The sequence below is a fragment of the Thermobia domestica genome, chromosome 1, assembly GCF_964235325.1.
Source record: "Thermobia domestica chromosome 1, izTheDome1.hap1.1, whole genome shotgun sequence".
Lineage (NCBI taxonomy): Eukaryota > Metazoa > Arthropoda > Insecta > Zygentoma > Lepismatidae > Thermobia > Thermobia domestica.
Genome location: NC_137454.1, coordinates 319,997,623 through 320,018,119, shown reverse-complemented (window position 1 = coordinate 320,018,119; position 20,497 = coordinate 319,997,623). Strand labels below are relative to the sequence as shown.

Genomic DNA, 20,497 nt, shown 5'->3' with positions numbered 1-20,497 from the left:
CCTTCTAAGGCTTTTCCGGTGTTCCTATCCTTGCTTTTATTTCACGTTCACACTTCGCATCATCACTAATAATACTATCCAGGTAACGAAAAATAGGCAGTTGTTCTCTTTTCTGCCTTCCTACTTTTATATTTGACACTGACCGCTTCATTCCAATCACCATGGCTTTTGTCTTTCTCACATTTATTTTCATCCCATTTCTTCACAGCCCTTCCTCAAGTTTTCTAACATCTTATTGATTTTCTGTTCAGATTCCGCAACAAGCGCCATATCATCTGCCAACCGTATTCACCTAACTATTCCACCTCCTACTGAAATGCCGTCTTCAATATGTAGGCTCTTTTCCTCTCTCTCTCTCAATAGAATGAAAATCAGGACTAAGATGCCATCAAAAGGATAGAAATAAGGATTAAGATGTCATCGAAAGGATAAAAATAAGGACTAAGAGTCTATCAAAAGGATAGAAATAAGGACTAAGATGCCATCAAAAAGATAGAAATAAGGACTAAGATGCTATCAAAAGGATTGAAATAAGGATTAAGATGCCATCAAAAGGATAGAAATAAGGACTAAGATGGCATCAAAAGGATAGAAATAAAGATTAAGATGCCATCAAAAGAATAGAAATGAGGACTAAGATGTCAACAAAAAGATAGAAATAAGGACTAAAATGGCATCAAAAGGATAGAAATAAGGATTAAGATGCCATCAATAGAATAGAAATAAGGACTAAGATGTCATCAAAAGGATAGAAATAAGGACTAAGATGACATCAAAGCGACAGAAATAATATTTATGAGTAAAATGTGAGTTAAATATGTTGGGATATTTAAGGCAGAAAGAATTTTGTGGCAAAATAGATATAAATAAATAGAAAGATACGTGACAATAGGTTTATAATTACTACAACATAGAAAATACATCTGCAAAATATGATATTGAACATACGTAATAGGATGGCAAATACTGATTAATTGTAAATGTTTTATCCTTCAAAGTTTTATCCTACAATAGTCGTTTCAATAATTGCGTATGTATACCTAATTAACACGATCTTCACCCATTCTTCTTTCATTTTCCCAGGTCAACAGTGTTTTCATTGGTTGCTTGACGCAGATTTCCATTCTTCTCTACCTGAACCAAACTTCTGACTTCCATGAATTTTCTCTTCTTTTCATCTTGTATTATTTGATCAGCGTATTTCAATATCGGCCTGCTTTTCCTTTTGACATTCCCTTCACAAGTTAATAGCGAGATACTTCCACGTCCCATAATGTGTTATCTCCTCCGGAATGTTTTCCCAGTGGGGACACTCGAGATCGAAAGGTGTAGTAACAGCTTTTTCAGAGTAAGCATCTTGAGTGAGATTTTTCCTGAATTTTCCTCATTCACCACGGGGCAAATGCCGGAATGGTACCTAACGTAATAGTTCCAGGACACTTCTTTCCTTTCTCATTCCTTTCTTCTTCCCCAATTCCCCGGGCAATGTGATCGCCGAGGAACGTCATTCCTCATATCTGTGACGGGCTACTGAAAAGTTATTCCCCGTCGTTACTTATAGTTTAAAATTAAGGTATTGTAATTGACACTATTAGTCTACTACTGACACAGTTCTTTTTACGTTCTTGCAGTTCCGGACGTGTTATTATACCCTATTAGGATGGAGTTAAAACGAGTAAATTCCACATTTTAAATCATTATATTAGTCGTGTAACATAAATTAAGTTTGTGAATGGTCATTTGCTAGATCGCTAAAACCAATCCAATAATAGCCTTGTATTTAATGCTAGATGGTTCTTGTGGTATTGTTGGGACCTTGCCAGAATAGTTTTCTAAATCAAGAGAAACACCTTCATGGTCTGTAACCGGATGAAGGAGCTATATTACAATGCTTTTTGCCTAGTTACTTGGCAATTATCTCTAGATTTGAAGCTTTTTTTTTTTTTTTTCGATTTATTCTCTTTTCTAACTAGTTTTCAAGGTCACAGTTTCACGTACAAAGTTCTCGTACAGCCCGAGTATTAACTACAAACTAAGCCGCAAGACTAAACAACACAATTAAACACATTTGACACAGTTACTCGAAAGTCTTAGGCCAACCGACCAATGGTGTGTGGTCTGCACATTGCTAGTTTCATTGCCAATGTAGCTTCTCTCTCTCTTTTTTTTTTTTTTTTTTTTTTTTTTTTAGCGGGCCCCACTACACCTTTTCCCTTCAGGCAGCTCCCCAATTACCTTCAAGAGGCTGAGTAAACGCCACATTGCTAACTCTATTTGGTTTTCCACAACGACTATCAATCTAATATGGTTGTGATCGGGCGTGGCACTCCTTGATTTCAATAATCTCACTGGAACTGATAGACAAAGGCGGTACAAACAAATCAGCGCGAATATCCAACTGTTTGGATGTACAAAAACTCAAAGAATAAAGAAGAGTAAGGCAGGCTGATACAATTTCTGCCAATCTTTTAGCAAATCTACCTAAATCTGTTTCGATTTCAATTGACAGAGCAATGGAATGGCATAGATGTAACCAGAGAGCATCTGATCCATCTATGTTTTCGCTGATGACATTGATGATATGCAAAATATGATGGAAGAGTTTTATTTGAAGAGCAAGGAAGTCGAGTTGAAAATGAAAAAAAAAAAAAAAAGTGACTTATTGAAGTTGAAAATACGGTATTAAGGATTAGGACCTACCGGGATCAGAAAGTGTCCGTGGATTACAACATTAAAGACGGAACTAGCAGGCTATTAAGTTAGCCTGGAATGCATTTGGAAGAAAGAGGTGAATCTTCAATGAATGCATTGTGTCTGTTTAGACATCGATCGTAGATTGAAACTTAAAAAAAAAAAAAAAAAAACTTCTGCAAATTACATAACCAAGCAGAGAGACACGTATGGTAAGAAGTACCCGCAAATATAGGAAATGAATCACACTGATCAGGAAGGTTACATGAGTGATGGATATTATCGAGAAAATAAAAGCATTCAAGTGGCAGTAGGGTGAATACATTGCAAGAATCCACGCCTTAAACTGTAGCTCCACGCTTCGAATAACATCGTTACTGAGAAAAGGAAGGTAAGCCGATTAAGAAGAGTCCAAGCAGATACAAATTACAAATTGATGAACAAAACATGTCCTCTGAAATGCTGATTTCTGACAAGGATTGTACCATGGCAATAGTCAACGAGAGTTCAAGGGCCTCTAAAAACCATGGGTGTTTTAAAGTGTTCTCGATGGTTCTGTGTTCATGCCCGAATCGAACCTAATGGTCATGAAAAGTGCAATAGAATGGAACTAGAGTATGGCTAGTATGACGTAGTCTAGCGATCTGAAGCGTTATGTTGATGATCGAGAGTATTTGTGAAATTATGTTATTAGAGCACATGAATGACTTTAAATCTCATTGCCCATTAGAAGGGATCGTCTTTCTTTAGAATGAAAATCCTTGACGAAAAAAGGAATAAACTACCAAAAACTCGCATAAATCACAAACTAGCACTTCATGCTTATTATAGGAGTTTTATAATTAAAGTTGACAGAAATGCATATAAAAGGAAACACATTAGCTAACAGTTATATGTTCCAAAAGGGTAATACCACGCTTTAAAACAATAAGTGAATAATCAATGTCTCTTTCCGCTAATGTATTAGCTAGCTCGCCATCCTTTGTTGCATATACTACTGGGTTTGCTTTCTGGTGGGACAGCATTGGACGCATTACAGTGGTTCGGACTTCACCTTAACTACTTGCGTTCCATGTGTCATTTTCCTATATGCGTGCTGTAATAATGGTTTCATTTACTGTTAAAAGACTAACTAGACCGTTATATAGTGCATAGTTAATGTGCGCGTGTGAGGAGAGCGTTCACATTACTGATAAAAAAAATATATATATATTTGCATTGTGGAACATTTGGACTGAAAAAGGGAAATTCTGATGTTCTGAAGGGATTTTATGATGTTTCAGGTTGGCAACCCTAACCAGAGATCAAAGAAAAAGGTTTTTCCTCTCCCGATCTCGAAATATACCTCGAAGTTGCTAATGTTTATCGTCAAAACAAACACATTTGTGTTGTAATTGAATGTTCCCTTAGGCCTGCCACCTACTGAGACAATACATTTTTTCTTTTCTGTCAGTCAGGCGCTGTCACCTAAGGAGAAATATTAGAACTAAGTCTTGTCTTACATCCTCTAACAAATTTCATCATCTCCAGGATTACTACGATCTTTAAATATGGGATACGTTTTCATGGCATCCACATGGAAGTCACTGATACGCAAGGGGTTAAATTGCAGGTCCACTTCTCATATAGCCTCAGTGCTGAATGGGGATTATAAATTTAAATAATAAAAGCAAGGAACAATGATTAATAGCGCTTCGAAGAATGATTACGGAACTTCTTGTGTTTTCACGAACATTCACAATCTTATTCGGTATCCATAAAGAAAATAAAGATATATTCTCAGAGAGCTATATTGGTGCGGATATCCGAATCCGCGAAGATCTCCGCTGCTGATGATGATAATGATGAATGTTCAAATTTCTCTGCAAATTTCTCCCATTTTGTTGGTTAATTAACTGTAAAAGTTGTACTTTATAAACGTGAGTTTAAAGTGAGCCTTGTGTTGTTCTTAGAAGTGAAGAAGTTTTCGAGGAAAAGAACAAATACTAGTCTTTAAGATGTGTTTACACAAATCTTCTTCACTTTCCGTTTGTCTGCTGATCAAACAACCATAATGCATTACTATATAATGTTCTGTCGTTTTTTGTGTCTGAGAAGTAAATCTTTGAAACAAGTGTTAGTCTTTCCGTGAGCATATTTAGAAAACAATCTTTTGTTAGATGATACGTATGAGTTGGAGGTTTTCCATATTAAAATGTTAAAGAGTTCTTTTTTTGTATTTCCTTTGTCGTATGTAAGAACTAACGTTTGATCTTCTTCATAATCTTTCCTTAAGTAAAACTTATATAGAGTAATTAAAGCCCTCATGTGCAAGATTAAGTGCACACACAGGCACAAACATGTTCAAAATTAAAAGTTAAATCAGATTCTCATTTCTTGTGTATTGCGTAGACCTTTTTTTCTTCTTTAATATACAACCAGTAGGTTGGTTGGACTGGATTTTAATATCCATTTCAGTACCGAAGCTACATGAGACATGGACCTAAGCTTAACTTCATGAGTTCCAACCGGGAGTCGAACTCGGGTATTTCTAATATTCAATCGAAGAACCAAAACGATCGGTGAAGATTGATAGCGTTAAGGACCATATTTGAGCTATGACACTGTCTATACATTTATCGACTGTATCATAGGTCGAAAACGGGGTTTATATAAGCGATGATACACCCAATATTCCAGAACGAGTTTTTCATTCGCATGTTTGGAATGACTGTATCAAAATGAAAATTTGAAACGCAGTTTTTAAGTAGATCAGAAAAAATCACTTGGGGTAACAGCTCTTTTTCTGGGTCTGAGCCGCTCCAACGCCATCTGTTAGCGACCGGCTGAAATACGTCCAGCCTACCGACAAATACGTGGTCAGAGCGCACGTTTTTTTTTATTATTCACGTGATTCCCCAGTTAGCCTCACGACGCTGGGTAGACGCCGAAAATTTTGGAAGCATCTGCCAGGAATCGAACCCGGGACCATGCGGACGTGAGTCCAACGTTACAACTACTAGACTATGATGACCCATTTAAGTAGATTAACGACTGGTACAACTGGTCTACGATGTCCAAAAATGGACAGAAGTAAAAAAAAAAAGCACCGCCTAAAATATGTAAGAACTTAGAAAGTACCTAACTTTATAAACAGTAAAAATATACCTACACGACTGATGTAGTCGAGGATCCTGACTGCGAATCTAAAATTTGTGTGTCTACAGTACTTTACGTGTTCAAGACACACGAAATCTCACAAATAAATTCTTGACGAAACCAGTGACATAAAGTGACATTGAAAACGAACCAGCAAATTGAATGTGCTAATTCGGAATCTAAATACTATGTATCAATAAGCACTTGTCGTTCTTCAGATGAAGGTGATATAGATATTACATACACCATAACTGATAAGAGAAAGTAAGTGAACGAAATAACTTTTATTTCCCTTAGGAGTTGCTAGAAATTGCTGCACTTGCTTGAAACTTTGGCTTTTTTAAAGTTTTAATTTAGTATTGAATCAGTAGAGTATTATGTATTTAAAGTGATTCATTACACTTGTGCAACTCATTCACTATGCATCTTTTGTTGCAGGTGCTTCAGCGAGTGTGGGTTTATGCTAAGAAGTTTTATGGGTGTTGTCAATGACACCATCACTCAAGGAGAAAACAAATATTTCAACTGATAGACAATAAGCGTAAGAATCTACTGTTTAGAGGATCTCCGTGAAGGAAGTTTTTATAGAGGATTATAACGTACGTTTTTAGTTTCCTTTTACATGGTCTATTGGTTTATTTATACATAGGACTAAAAAAATTCCCAGTCGCCAAGTGGAGATACATGTCTGGCGCGTAATTAAAACTTTGCATCAAATTGAATTTGTATTATTACAGCGCCTTGCTTTTAGAACTGTCGCTAAGGTCAGATCAGTTTTTTTTTTTCTAGTTTCGTTTACACATGCGGAACAAGAAAATAGTAGATAGGCATATTCGACTAATTTTGCAATTATTTACCGTAATATCTTTGTTCTGCTTTTCATGATTTTATTACATTACTTTCATCCAAATAATAGTTCTATTGACTTTTATTTTCTCACGCCATTCCTAACAAGAAAATTTCTTCATCCTTCCCACTTTCTACTTCTACCATATTTTCTATTCCATTCTTAACAAGAAAATTTCTCCATCCTTCCCACTTTCTACTTCTAACATATTTTTTACTCCATTTCTTTCAATAAAATTACTTTATCCTTCCCACTTTCTACTTCATTCCTAACAAAAAGATTTCTTTATCCTTCCCATTTTCTACTTCTACCATATTTTCTACTCCATTCCTAACAAGAAAATTTCTCAATCCTTCCTACTTTCTACTTCTAACATATTTTCTACTCCATTTCTTTCAATAAAATTACTTTATCCTTCCCACTTTCTACTTCATTCCTAACAAAAAGATTTCTTTACCCTTCCCATTTTCTACTTCTACCATATTTTCTACTCCATTCCTAACAAGAAAATTTCTCCATCCTTCCTACTTTCTACTTCTAACATATTTTCTACTCCATTTCTTTCAATAAAATTACTTTATCCTTCCCACTTTCTACTTCATTCCTAACAAAAAGATTTCTTTATCCTTCCCATTTTCTACTTCTACCATATTTTCTACTCCATTCCTAACAAGAACATTTCTTCACCCTTCCCACTTTCTACTTCTAACATTTTCTATTCCATTCCTAATAAGAAAATTTCTCCATCCTTCCCACTTTCTTCTTCTATCATATTTACTATCACAAATTAAATAAGAACATTTCTTCATTCTTGCCACTTTCTACTTCTACCATATTTTCTACTCCACTTCTATCAAGAAAATTACTTTATCCTTCCTACTTTCTATTTCTACTGTACTTTTTACTTCATTCCTAACACAAAAAAAATTCTTCATCCTTCCCACTTTCTACTTCTTCCATATTTTCTACTCCATTCCTAACAAGAAAATGTCTTTATCCTTCGCACTTTCTACTTCTACCATACTTTCTATTCCATTCCTAACAAGAAAATTTCTTCGTCCTTCCCACTTTCTACTTCTACTATACTTTCTACTTCATTCCTAACAAAAAATTCTTAATCCTTCCCACTTTCTAATTCTTCTATATTTTCTACTCCATTCCTAACAAGAAAATTTCTTCATCCTTCCCATTTTCTATCACATATCTGATAAGAAATTTCTTCGTCCCTCATACTTTCTCCTACAACTATACTTTCTATCACACACCTATAGATATACCACAATGACTTGATCCCTAGTCTTTCATTGCAAGCGCTGCTATTGGCTGAAGGAATTCCACTCGCTTTCTCTCGCTTAGCAACAGCTGAATCCTTATTGGCTCAACGCGTGGGTGTGTGAGCTTTAGTTCGCATTTCTTGCCACGGCTCAAGACATTTTGGCCTCACAATAATCAGAACGTTTCTTCATCATTCCCACTCTCTTCTAGTACCATATTTTCGATCTTGTACTTAATAACTAAAAATTTTAAATCTTCCCAGGATCTCCTTCTACCATTTCTTTTACTACATTCCTAATAAGAAAATTTTCTTGTCAAATAATATTCTAATCTATTCCACTTCACTTCTTAAACTTCAGTTCGTCTCTCTGAAATTTTTCTAACAGTTCCTCATTGGGTTTCGATTCACTGAGCTAATTTTTCATTCATCGTATAATTCAAACGTCTTCTATCTTTTCTCTTCGTCATTACTATTTGTAATGTTCATGTTCCTGCTTTATAGCACAACAGACAAGTTTTAAAAAGTATCTTTGGTTACTTATGTTCAATGTATTGAAATTAAGTTAAATATGATTTCAAGTAATTTCAATTCATTCTAATTTGTTTACCTCTAATTAATTAATTAAGGAGCATGCATAGTATATTAGCGAAACATCGCACATAGTTAAAAAGAAATAATAATCTTGACTGGTTCTCATCTGAGTTCCCCAAGTGTAGACATTTTCATTGCCCGCATGCATCTCAGTTAATTTTCCTAAATACACCAAATGCAATTATGACGTGCGTGTGTTTGCGTGTCCATGCGTGTGTGTGTGTGTGTGTGTGGAAGCAAACAAAAGGCTAAATTCTATTGGTTGACCTTCACAACATTTAAAAAGGGAAACATGCAAGGTCACGTGATATTCATCAAAATTTTGCTTTCTCTAATTAAGAAGAACATGAAGACGCCTTATTTTTCGTTCCCAACTTCTCCTTTAATATTCAAACCAGCGATGTTAAAATTCGAACCAGCAATAATCTAGAACTCGAGTAACTTATATTCGAATGTTCAGATAAAACAGTTATTTAAATATCTGTTTTATGTGTATAGGTGAATGATTAGTATCTCACATTTCGAATTTTGTGACTTTGGATTCTAAATTTGCCCGTTATGAATGAGATTCTTCAGCAGCTTTTACATCTAAAACCTTTACTTTTTTCTGCTACTATTGGCTTCCTGATGAATTAATAATTAGCCTATGAAATGAAATTAAAATAAATCTGCAAGTTTTACGTCCCACGCTAATACTGGGTAGGCTAAAGGAGATGGTGATGATGAGAAATGAGTGGAAGGGTGGAATGAAAAAAGTGGGAGGAAACGGAAGAACTCCTAGAAAATCCACGCATAAAATGAGTGTCTACAAACACAAAGCTCAATTGGCGCGAGCTGGAATCGAACCAAGGACACCATGTACCAAAGTTGAACGCTCTACCGCTGAGCTACCGCGACCACATAATTAGCGTTTGAGTTTAATTTGAGATACAAGAACATTTCTCGTATTAAACATTTGATCTCGAAAACGTCTATTAAAATTACTAATAAACTAAATGTTTTTAATATGTCAACGTTCTAGTTGAAATGGATGCCGCTTCTCGTGGGAGCAGCGAAATCAAGTTGTGACAAAATTAATCAGAGGAAAAATAGGCAATCGTAAGTACACGTCAGATAAACTTCCAACGCTGTGAGGACAATTTGGGAGTTACTTAAAAAAAAAGAAAAAAAAAGAAAGAAGCATTGAATTCCGGTCTTAAAAGTCAGTATTAACGGTAAAAAGAGTTGATGTGATGACCACATACCGTCGTCTCAAAGGCAGTGTCATAAGCTAACTGGTAGGCCATGGCTCCCTAAGAGTTATGAGCCAGATATATTTTTCAAAAAAATATTTTCAACGAATATTCAAACTCTACATTCGAGTTAAAGTTTAGCCAAAATATGTATTCAAAATATTTCCATACTTCCTAAATTTCGCAAATAAGAAACGGTTAAACGTTTGTAAACATTAAACGTAAACATTTTTTTGAAAACACTAATTAAGTTCACTCAAATAAGTACATTGGACTTGAAAAAAGAAATAAAAAATGAGCATTACATCAGGGTAACATAAATTCTAAAGTGGGTAAGTCTCCTAAAATATAAGAATAGTTCTAAATTTTAGGTCTTTGTACTTTTGGACTTATGCAGTTTAGAGCTTATGAAATTTAGAACTTAAGAAGTTTAGAACCTCTGTACCTAGATTTTTTTTTTAAAAAAAAGAATATCTGCATTTTGGAACTTGTGTACCTTATTGATTTTTAGAACTTCTGTTAGAACTTGAATGTTATATTCACTTGCTTTCGTTCTGAAATTCGCCACCATCACACAAAACTTCGACGATGGAGTCGTCGCTCAGTGCTGTTACCAACGCAGTCAATTCCAATGAATGTGAGACCCGGGTTTGATTCCCGGCGGGAGCTCATGTGGTTCGGATCCCACTGTAAACTGTAGGTCGATGTCTCATATTGCCTCGATGCTGAACGAAGGGATGCTAAACTTTAAATCAAATCAAATCAATTAATTTCAACGGTAACTACTCTATCAGAGTAATACTAAAACTATTTTATATTACATATTCTGCAGTTATACAAGAATAATTTAAAATAATTTATTTATTGTAAGAATGAATTGAAATTATTTTACTTGTAGTTTATGTTAAAATATAAATTTCGTCAGTATCTTTAGTGAAGAGATAGTTAAAGTCTCATCAAGAGGGTATAGATCTTTCGTTAAGTCAGATTTTGGGATACAGTAGTTCAGTGGTAGAGTGCTTCCCTCTAGTGCGTGGGTTCCCTGGTTCGATCCCCCGGCCAAGTATGTTTCTGGTGGATAACATCGTGTTTGTGGGTTTTCTCGGGATACTCTCGTGTCCTCCCACAATTTCATTCAACCAATTCTTCCAACATCATTCCCTTGTCTTAATCCTGTCTTCCCCTTAGCCTAAAGGACATCGTGGGACGTTAAACTGAAATATTTCATTTTTAATTTCATAAGTCAGATTTATTTGTCAGTCCACTCTGCCATCAGAAATACGCAACACTTTATTAGAAAAAGAAAATTTTTTTACCTATACTTGGACTGTGCCATAAAAATATTATGGAGCCGCAGTGATACAGCGATCAACTCTGATGCATGGAGTCCTCGATACGAACCTAGCTCGTGCCAATTGGGTGTTGTGGTAGACAAATGCCGCGAACGTAGTTTTTCTCGGGGTTCTTCCGTTTCTTCCCACTTACTTCATTCCAACATTTCATTCGTTGTCAACATCACCATCTCCGTTAGTTTTGGCGCATAAATATAGGACGTTAAACTAAGAAAACTGTTATCAGTGAATATCATGGAACTATCTTTTAGGTGAGTACCATTCTCACCTTGGGATATAAATCTGTATTTTCTCTCAATTTCTATAAACTTTTGCAAAGTACTAACTGTGACTAGTCCTATAAAGCTTCACTTAGTTTGGGCATACCTCAGCCGGTTATTATGAAGATTTCATCCTAATGTACTACTGAAAAATATCTATAAATAAAAAGAAACACATATTGAACTCCTGATGGAATAATAATAATAACTTAAATTAATGGGAGTTTAAACTACGCAATCCATTTCAGTCGTGTCGGAAATGACGCAAAACTTGTTTGTTCCGAGTGAAGTCAGGCCTCTGTGTAGATGAAAATTATCTTAAAGATTCTTTTGAAACGTTTCGGAATTAATGGAATACATTATTTCTGAAAATATACGAAACATTAAAGAGTCATTTAAAGTAGAATACCATATACTAAAATAGTTTTTTTTTTTTTAATGCAAATTTTAAGATGAATTGCCTTCTTGTTACAACGTAGGATTAAATACAATATTACATTTTGTTTTCTGCTTTCATGAAAGCTCAATAATCTCAACAATATTATTTTCTTTCAGGCTTTTCTATGGAAACTATTGTTAGTGTCCAACATCACTTGAAAGCAGCAAATGAATTTACCTCAATAAAATAAATAAATAAATAAATAAATAAATAAATAAATATATATATATATATATATATATATATATATATATATATATATATATATATATATATATATATATATATATATATATATATGATAGATATAGATATATAGATATATATAGATATATATATAGATATGTCGTTTTTTTTCAGTACGTGTTTTCTTGATAACTTAAAATTTACTACTTCTGTTAGTAAGTATTATTTGGGATTGAAGTTAATGAAACACCTTTCGTAACTTAAAAGAAAAGTTTCTTTTTCCACTAGAATTTGATTCTGCTCCACTGTGCTGTGCTACAAGCCAGTGGTATTCATTCAGTTTGGTGTTGTACCGTACATGTCGCACATCCTAAATTCCCCTCACAAGTTCCTCGAACACAGCAGCTATTGTTGTTGGAGCCACTGCCATGCTGCTATAATCAATTCTCTTGGAGGTGAAATAATGCGGGGGGGGGGGGGAGATCTGACTTGATTTTAATGATGGCCCATATATCGGATCTATGGATCCAAGCTCTGATCGTGGGTCGGAGGCCATATTAATAACAGGTCCAATGTTTCCTAATCTCGACAGAAACTTTTTTAAAAAAAAAAAAAAAAAAACACTTCCAAAAACACAGGTACTCCAATCGGTCTGTCCTCAATATACTCCTCCTTCAACTCTGAATATGGTCTTGCTTAAATTTAAGCTTCTCATTAATTGACACACTGTGGAATATAACTCATTCACTTCTATGCCTACTCCTCCTACAAACTTAAATATTCTATATTCTGTAAAATTTGGCAGTATAAGCTACCTGTTTGCTCTGGTCCTATAGTAGAGAGGTATTTATTCTTCGCATAGATAAAATGAAAATTTTCAGTATAACGTTCCGCTGTTATGCTCTTTAGGCTAAGGGAGAAGGATGATTAAGGCAAGTGAATAATGATGGAAGAAACTATGGAATGAGGAAGTGGGAGGAAACGGGAGTATCCCGAGAATAACCACGTACACGATATGGTTCACCACAAACTTACTTGGCCGGGTATCGAACCAAGAACCCCAAGCACTAGAGGTAAGCGCTCTATCACTGAGTCACCGTCCTCCCTCTTGGCACAGATGCGATGGTAGTACCGTAAGAGATTTTCAGGACTTATGCAGTTCAGGATACAACTACATTATTTTTTAGGACTTCGGCAGTTTAGAGCTAGTGCATATGAGGTTCAGTATATTTTTAGGACTACTGTCGTGTCCCCCTCCATGGTATTAGAATTATGGTATTGTAGAATATGAGTTTGAAACGTATTAATTGGTTCACAAACAATACCTCAGAGTTCGGTTGTCTAGGGGGGAAAAATTGGAGACTGTCTCGTCTCGAAAGAAAGTTGTGAGAATATCTGGTCTCGGAAAGTGTATCTCTTCTATTGTAGTAGCTCTATCTCGAAGGTATCTCGTCACGAATATTGTGTGTTGTGGGCAAACTTATTCAGTGTCAAAAGATGAAGTTTTGTTTTGTAGGCCTATGAGAGCCAATGTTACAAACGTTAGCGGTTTCCCGCCAAATCTGTTGGTTTCACAGTGACATTTAGCAGTCTAAATTAGTAACTAGCAACTTATAAGGAAATCTAGAGATTTCAAAACATAAACTGAAATAGGTATACATATCAATCTAATGGAAATAATAACACAAATTAATTTTCAACAGAAGAAAATAAGGTAGCAAAAAGAAAATTTTGTTTCATTTTTGACGCAAAATTTAGAGATATTAAGACGCAGCTGGAACGAGAAGAAATCCCTTTTCATAGGCTTTCCAGTCTTTCTTTGTACCATTTTGTTTCTACGTAGTCAAAAGGAGAGAGAGCTTCTAGATATGAAGACAAAACATTGGGTTATCTGTAGGATCGAAACGGACATAGCCTACTTTACGCTATGCTAATATTTCTACAAGGTTGAGGTGACTACTGAAAAGACCGAAAGTCTGTTTCTATAAAGGGCCCATAAAGTTACCAGTTCGGTCATTTCTCTCTGATTAACCACCATTACTTTCTTCGATTAAAAGTTTTTCTATTGTTATTATTTAAATCTAATCTATATATATAAAAGAAGAAATGACTGACTTGATTGATCAGCACCCAGATCAAACTGCTTAAGCTAGAAACTTAAAATTTGGATAGGGTATTGTGATGTAAGGTCCCATTATGGAAGGATTTTTTTGAAAATTCAATGGGTTAGTGCACAAGAGGGGATGGAAATCATTGTCTTCAAGTGCCCATATCTTGAAATCTCTGAAGATTAGATATATGAAATTGGGTGTATCGATTTCTCATTTAAAATAATTAGACACGTGTTTCAGCGTTTTTTGGTATTTCGCTTAGAAGTGAAGAAAAACAAATGAGAAGGGAAAAGGGGCGGAAATTACAATTATTATAATAAGATGTTCATATCTCGTTATCTCTGAAGGTTAGAGCCAGGAAATTTGGTATATGAACTTCACATTCAAAATAATTAAAGACACGTTTCAGTGTTTTATTTTTAAATATTTCCCCTACATGGAGTAAAAAAAAGTCGGGAAGAGAAACAATATTCGGGGTTGCAATTGCTACAATAACATGACCATACCTCGAAATTCCTTAAGGTTAGAGGCCTGAAAGTTTGTATTTAGGTTTTTGATTTAAAACAATTCAAGATGTGTTTCGGAGTTTTTAGAGTTTCCCTTTAGAAGAGGGGAGGAGGAAGCTCGGAAGTAAAAGGGTGCGATTGTAATTCTTAAAATAAGATGACCATATCTCCAAATCCCTTAAGAGTAGGAACATGCTAATTAAAAATATGTTTAAGCATGTTTGAGGTCTCTGGTAGGTGAGAAGAGAAAAGGGCGGGGGTTGCCACTGTTATAATAAGATAGTCATATCTCGAAATCCCTTAACATTAGAGATATGTTAGGGATATGACCAGTAGACCCAGCAAATGCGGGAGTCTGGGGGCAAAGTCCCCAGCTAGTCCAATGTTACTCAATAATATTTCTTTAAAATCTCAGAATCCTGTGAAGCAGTTGGCGACTAATTTAGACCTCTAAATATCAGTTTAATGGAAAACCACTAATGTTGGAAATTCTGGACGACTGACAAACAAAACTCTATCTTTTGACTCTACGTGCTGAGCTAATCGACATGTAGTTCGTGTTTGAACTCGTGTTCTACAATATTGTAGGCCCTATACCATGAAATACTCATTTCACTTTTTTTTCAATCTCAACGTATTTATTTCAATTCACTTAAATAGTGCTTTCTAAAAGGTATTTACAACTTGTTACTGTTAATTTGAGTCACGTATACAATGCCGAGGTTATGAAGAGTAGGGTCTAAGGCGGTCTCCAAACTACGAGCGGGGCTTAAATCTGGTCATCAGGTGGGTGCACAGATCATAATGTAGGATCTATATTCAGAGCATAGGCCGTTCCACACCGCACTAACTCTCCTCCAAGTGGGGTGAATAACAGGACCACACCACCAGCTCAGACAATAAGAAATGAAGTAATCAGTGATAAAAATTGTTATATCGTAGTCCCTGCAGCGATATGTAAACAAGACAAGAGAATTGTAATTAGACGTCTACAAAAAACCAAAGTTTCGATTTTCTTCTAATAAGAAACGAATTACTGATGCTTAGGATTTCACAAGAGATAAAGAAGCAGGCTCGTAACCGTATTAGAATGTTAAGAGCAAAAGTGGATAAATCCAATGAGATTTAATCAGTATTCTGTGATATGTTTGCGATCTGTGTGATGATCTTTCTTGCGATTTTATAGATTATGTGTCAATTCGGACTGCTGCTTTTCTTCTTTTGTTTCTAATTAAAATTCAGTTCTGAAATGTAATTTATTTAAGGAGTTAGCAATAATACCAATGGCGGCTGTTGAGGGAAATCATATCGGTAAAAAAAAATAAACTTTTGTCGCTTCAAACTAAAAGAATTCCACTGGGTACACTCGGTCGAAAAAGTGTAGAGGCTTTTTCAGGCTAGCTATCCTGAGTGAGGTTTAACTAGATTTTCCTTATTTATACCAAGCAAACACCGGGATGGTACCAAATTTATAGGACCCAGCCCGCTTCCTTCCTTCCCTTTCCTCGGGAGCGTGATCGCTGAGGGACGTCATCCCCCATACGAGACGGGCTAACATGGCCATAAAACCCAGAAATATAATTCCTAATTCTAATCTAATCTAAAGGAAGAAAACTTACCTTACTCACTAATCTTGTATACAAGAACATTAGATAAGTTCTCTTCTCTTGGATTCAAGCCATAAAAATTTACCTCTTACCGATATGACCTTCGATAACCACCACTGATTCACAAAAATTACTTGGGATAATGATAACCAAATTCTTAAAATATACAAATACGAAAAGAAAGAGAGAGAAAGAGAAAGAAATACGACTTTCTTTTTAACCTTTGGGTGCGACGAATGGATATGATGTGTGGCATTTAATGGAATATGTGAAGTATAGAATTATTTTTCTTTTCTGAGGTAACACAACATTGGTGATTATTAGTTGAGGTTCTCACTAAACATTGGTGACTGATTATGAACTGTTTTTTTCTTTTTTTTTTTAAAAAAAAGAAGAAAAACAAGGGAAATTAATAAACATTTTTTATCGATATAACCAAATTTTTGGAGACGAGGTCTGCACCATGAAAGGAAGAGAGCATGAAATCATCAAGAAATTCAGAACTCAGGAATAATATTTCATCGTTGGAGGTTTCGAGTCCCATGATCCCCTGGTTACGCCACTGAAGTTGTATACGCAAAAAGGTTTCGGGTTTTAATTTTCCTTCAACAATATATTACGTAAAAATATGCATTAACAATATTAAGATATTAAAACATAAATCCTGCAATGATATGAACTTACAAGATGGAACCCCTCCCCCTCTTGATGAAATTCTATGTACACCACTGTAAAGGTATTACTTGTATTATAGGTGTTATATGGAGAGCGTCCTCTTGTTTTCATTTTCTGTTACTTATAGTCATATTTTAAAACGAGCTTTTGCATTAACGAAATTTGAAGGAAATGGAAACAAGAATTTTAGGAATGATTCAAAAAATGGATCAAAAGATTTGGATCAGGAGCCACAAAATTTTTGAACGGCCCCTAAATCGAATTTTCGTATTTTTTTTTTTTTTTTTTTTTTTTTTTTTTTTTTACGGGACAAGTAAATCATACTGACTTAAGAGATAGTTTAGGTTTGACTACACTATATGTAATTCTCCAGATATAAGACCTACAAGAAAACTTTTAATTGAAATATATTGGATCTTTTGATCCAATAGGATCAGGGGCCATACAATTACAACACCTAAATCGAGTTTTCGTGTTTTCTACGGAATAAGCACGTCATACTGAGTTAACTGATAATTTGGGTTTAGCTACATTATATGTAGTTCTCCAGATATAAGGCCTACAAAAAAAATTTTGACTGAAATATATTGGATCTTTTGATCTAAAAAAAAAGTCTCTTCCAAGATCCTTAGGAAAAATAAAGAGTGGGAATAAAAATCATTTTAACATGAATCTGATAAGAATTGTTGAAGAGAGACAAGTTGAAATCGAACCATAAACTATCGTCACAGATCTACTCCCCCGAAGTGTCTCATAGATTAAGTAATGCAAAACCCACTTTCGCACGGGGAATATACACTCTAGAAGAACTGGTAAAGCTTTCACCACTGCCTCCACCATAATTAAGATTAATGACCCTACTCAATAGCAAAATTATGAATAAACTATCTGGTTGAAGTACGATCTGAAAAGTACCATTGTGATGAGTGTCAATAACAAAATAAATGCTGGTATAGTGCCTTAAATGATGACTTCGACCCTTGTAATTTATGTTTTCTGAGTACATATATTGTGCTCTATTCACTATTGTCTTTAGTAGTTCCTTAATCTATGTTATTATTCATAGTACATTCATACTGATAATGAATATATATATATATATATATATATATATATATATATATATATATATATATATATATATATATATATATATATATATATAATAGCGCATCCTACACCATATGACATGCATAACAACTGAAATGAATTTTTAAAACAGTCACAAACTAAAATATATTTTGACAAAAATTACGTAATACTTGTCCATTAGAAAAAAAGGAAACAAAATTAAATAATACAAAATAACTGTTCTTTAGAATTTTGTTCTTTTTTGAACTTACCTGACAAAGGCTTCCAAATATTTCCACTGTGCTTCTCTGTTTCACAAGGGGCAAAGCAGAAAAACGTCTCCTCTGCTTTATGAGATGAACACTGTTCCAACTACGAACACATACAGGTTTGCTCGAACCTGTTGCAGGGTCTAACAAGCGACTAGAAGGAAAGAACCGGTTGTATGGCCGCGGGCCGCATGTTGCCTGATGCTTGGCAATACCAGACACTTCTCTTTTTTTTCGTGTTTGCTTGTTTCTGATTCCCTCTCCACTTCACCTGAACTTCTGATAATTTTTTTCTTTTATTTTTTCGTATCTTCTTGTGAAGGGTTGTGCTGTTTGACCTTCCAGTGAGGCAAAACTCTTTTCGCGCCCGCCATACCAAACCGCAACTTTGGGTTGGTGTGGGTCCCGCCATTCAACCCCTCCCCCGAAATCAATTCAGAGGATTGGAAGAAAAGGTTTTTACCACCAGCAGCAGCCACTAGCCAAGCTTGTAAGTGAGGAGTCCCGTTTCATCGTCCTAGCTTTGGCGACAGACAGACGGACATTAGAACTAACTACTACAACAACCAAAAGACGGCCTTGGAGTACTTGTGGAGATGTCTTACCCCTCCTGCCCTTCACTTCTCTCCAGCACACGTTCAACAGCTGTTTCTCTTCCCCCTCCCTTTGCTCTGGACGTCCAGTTAACTCTTCCCAGCATCCATCGAGCAAAGCCGTCACAAAAGACTTCAGCAATTGGAGTAACCAATGTCCAACTCTTCGGGCATAGTCCCCCACCAGACAGCAGAAGGTATTACCAGTTCTTCTAACTTAGATGACACAACTGACAATACCTGTTGGAAAAGGTGAGAGAAGGCCGATGCACTTGTCTTCACAAGAGAGAGGGGAAAGGAGCGTATAATATGTGCTCAACTTCAGAAATTACAAGCAAAAAAAGATAACATCATCAATATTTGAAAAAAGAATCACAGTTTCAAGTTATTACAAAAAATACACATGTGTACTTTAAACAAAAGAACATACAGTACTTTGTTCAAACACTGCTATGAAGAAAAATTGGGAAATGGAAGGGCCGGAACACCTGTTGAACTGACGTGGGCGATGACAGTGATTTGGGACAGAGTACTTGTTCATTGTTTTCTATCGCTCGTTACTAATTAAAAAGTAAATGCATGTTGGCGTAGTGGAGGTCGTTGATATGTGTTTGATTCTGGGTACACATTTCAAGGACAATACTCACAGATACACAAGCTACAGTATAATCTGGGCTTAGTGCATGCAATCTCTGGATCATTATATACTGTAAGTGTTCTATTAAAAGTAGAAAAATATGCTCAGGCTATGGATCATCGAAGTTTCGAAGATCGAAGTTTTTAAGTTTCAAAGTAAGAATTGTTGTTTCCAGTGCCGTCGATCAAAAAGTAATCTTCTTTACCCTTTTATTATGCCGTCCATGACATCAATAATAATAATGTAATGAAATCTTTCAGTTTCACGTAACACGTTATGCCGCTTTTAGGCTACGGGAGACGATGATTAAAGCAGGTGAATGCTGATGGACAGAGTACCCCGAGAAAACCCAAGGACACGGTGTTGTCCACCACAAACTTACTTGAGCGGAGATCGAACCAGGGACCCCACACACCAAGGTAAGCGCTGTACCAGTGAGTCAACGAACATGCCCCTCAATAATAATAATAATAATAATAATATTTCAATAAATATATTTCTTAGTTATCTCCAATATTATTCTTATTACATAACAATAGAATAAATAAACAGTGATCCTACGAAACTTTTACAATTGTACCATTCTAAATTAATGTTGGTTTTCCTACCTTTTATTGTAATATTAATTCCACTGTTACTATGCCCCTGGCAGATATACTTTCCAACTTAACATCCGTGGGAAAAGTTACGCTTCAGCTGACAAAACATCAAATAAGCCAGGAGTACGATCTTCATATACAGCTACATGTCATTCAGTTTTTGCGAATGGAAGAAGTATTTCTTTGGGCACAAGGGAGAGGTCAGCATGAAGAAAGAGTAATGGAAGAAATCGCCCTGCTATGGTTTCATTGTGGAGAAAAATTATATCCCAGTAAATGTCGATGTTTATTCTTGCTCTGGAAGCACTTATTGCGAATTCACATGCTCCTACGGAAAGATATCTCTTTGTCTCCTGAATGTTTTCTTCTCTCTCTTCGTAGTTACTTCAAATTTATCTTGACAGTCAATTTATCAGT

General features: G+C 35.4%; 1 long non-coding RNA gene across 1 annotated transcript in view; it reads right to left on the bottom strand.

The window, feature by feature from the left end:
* The window catches only part of LOC145667924 (uncharacterized), a 77,546-nt gene extending 58,817 nt beyond the window's left edge, over window positions 1–18,729 (bottom strand). The window contains exon 1 of the long non-coding RNA XR_014127927.1: window positions 18,255–18,729. This is a non-coding gene — a long non-coding RNA (uncharacterized LOC145667924). The remainder of the gene's footprint in view (window positions 1–18,254) is intronic.
* Between the last annotated feature and the right edge of the window lie 1,768 nt (window positions 18,730–20,497).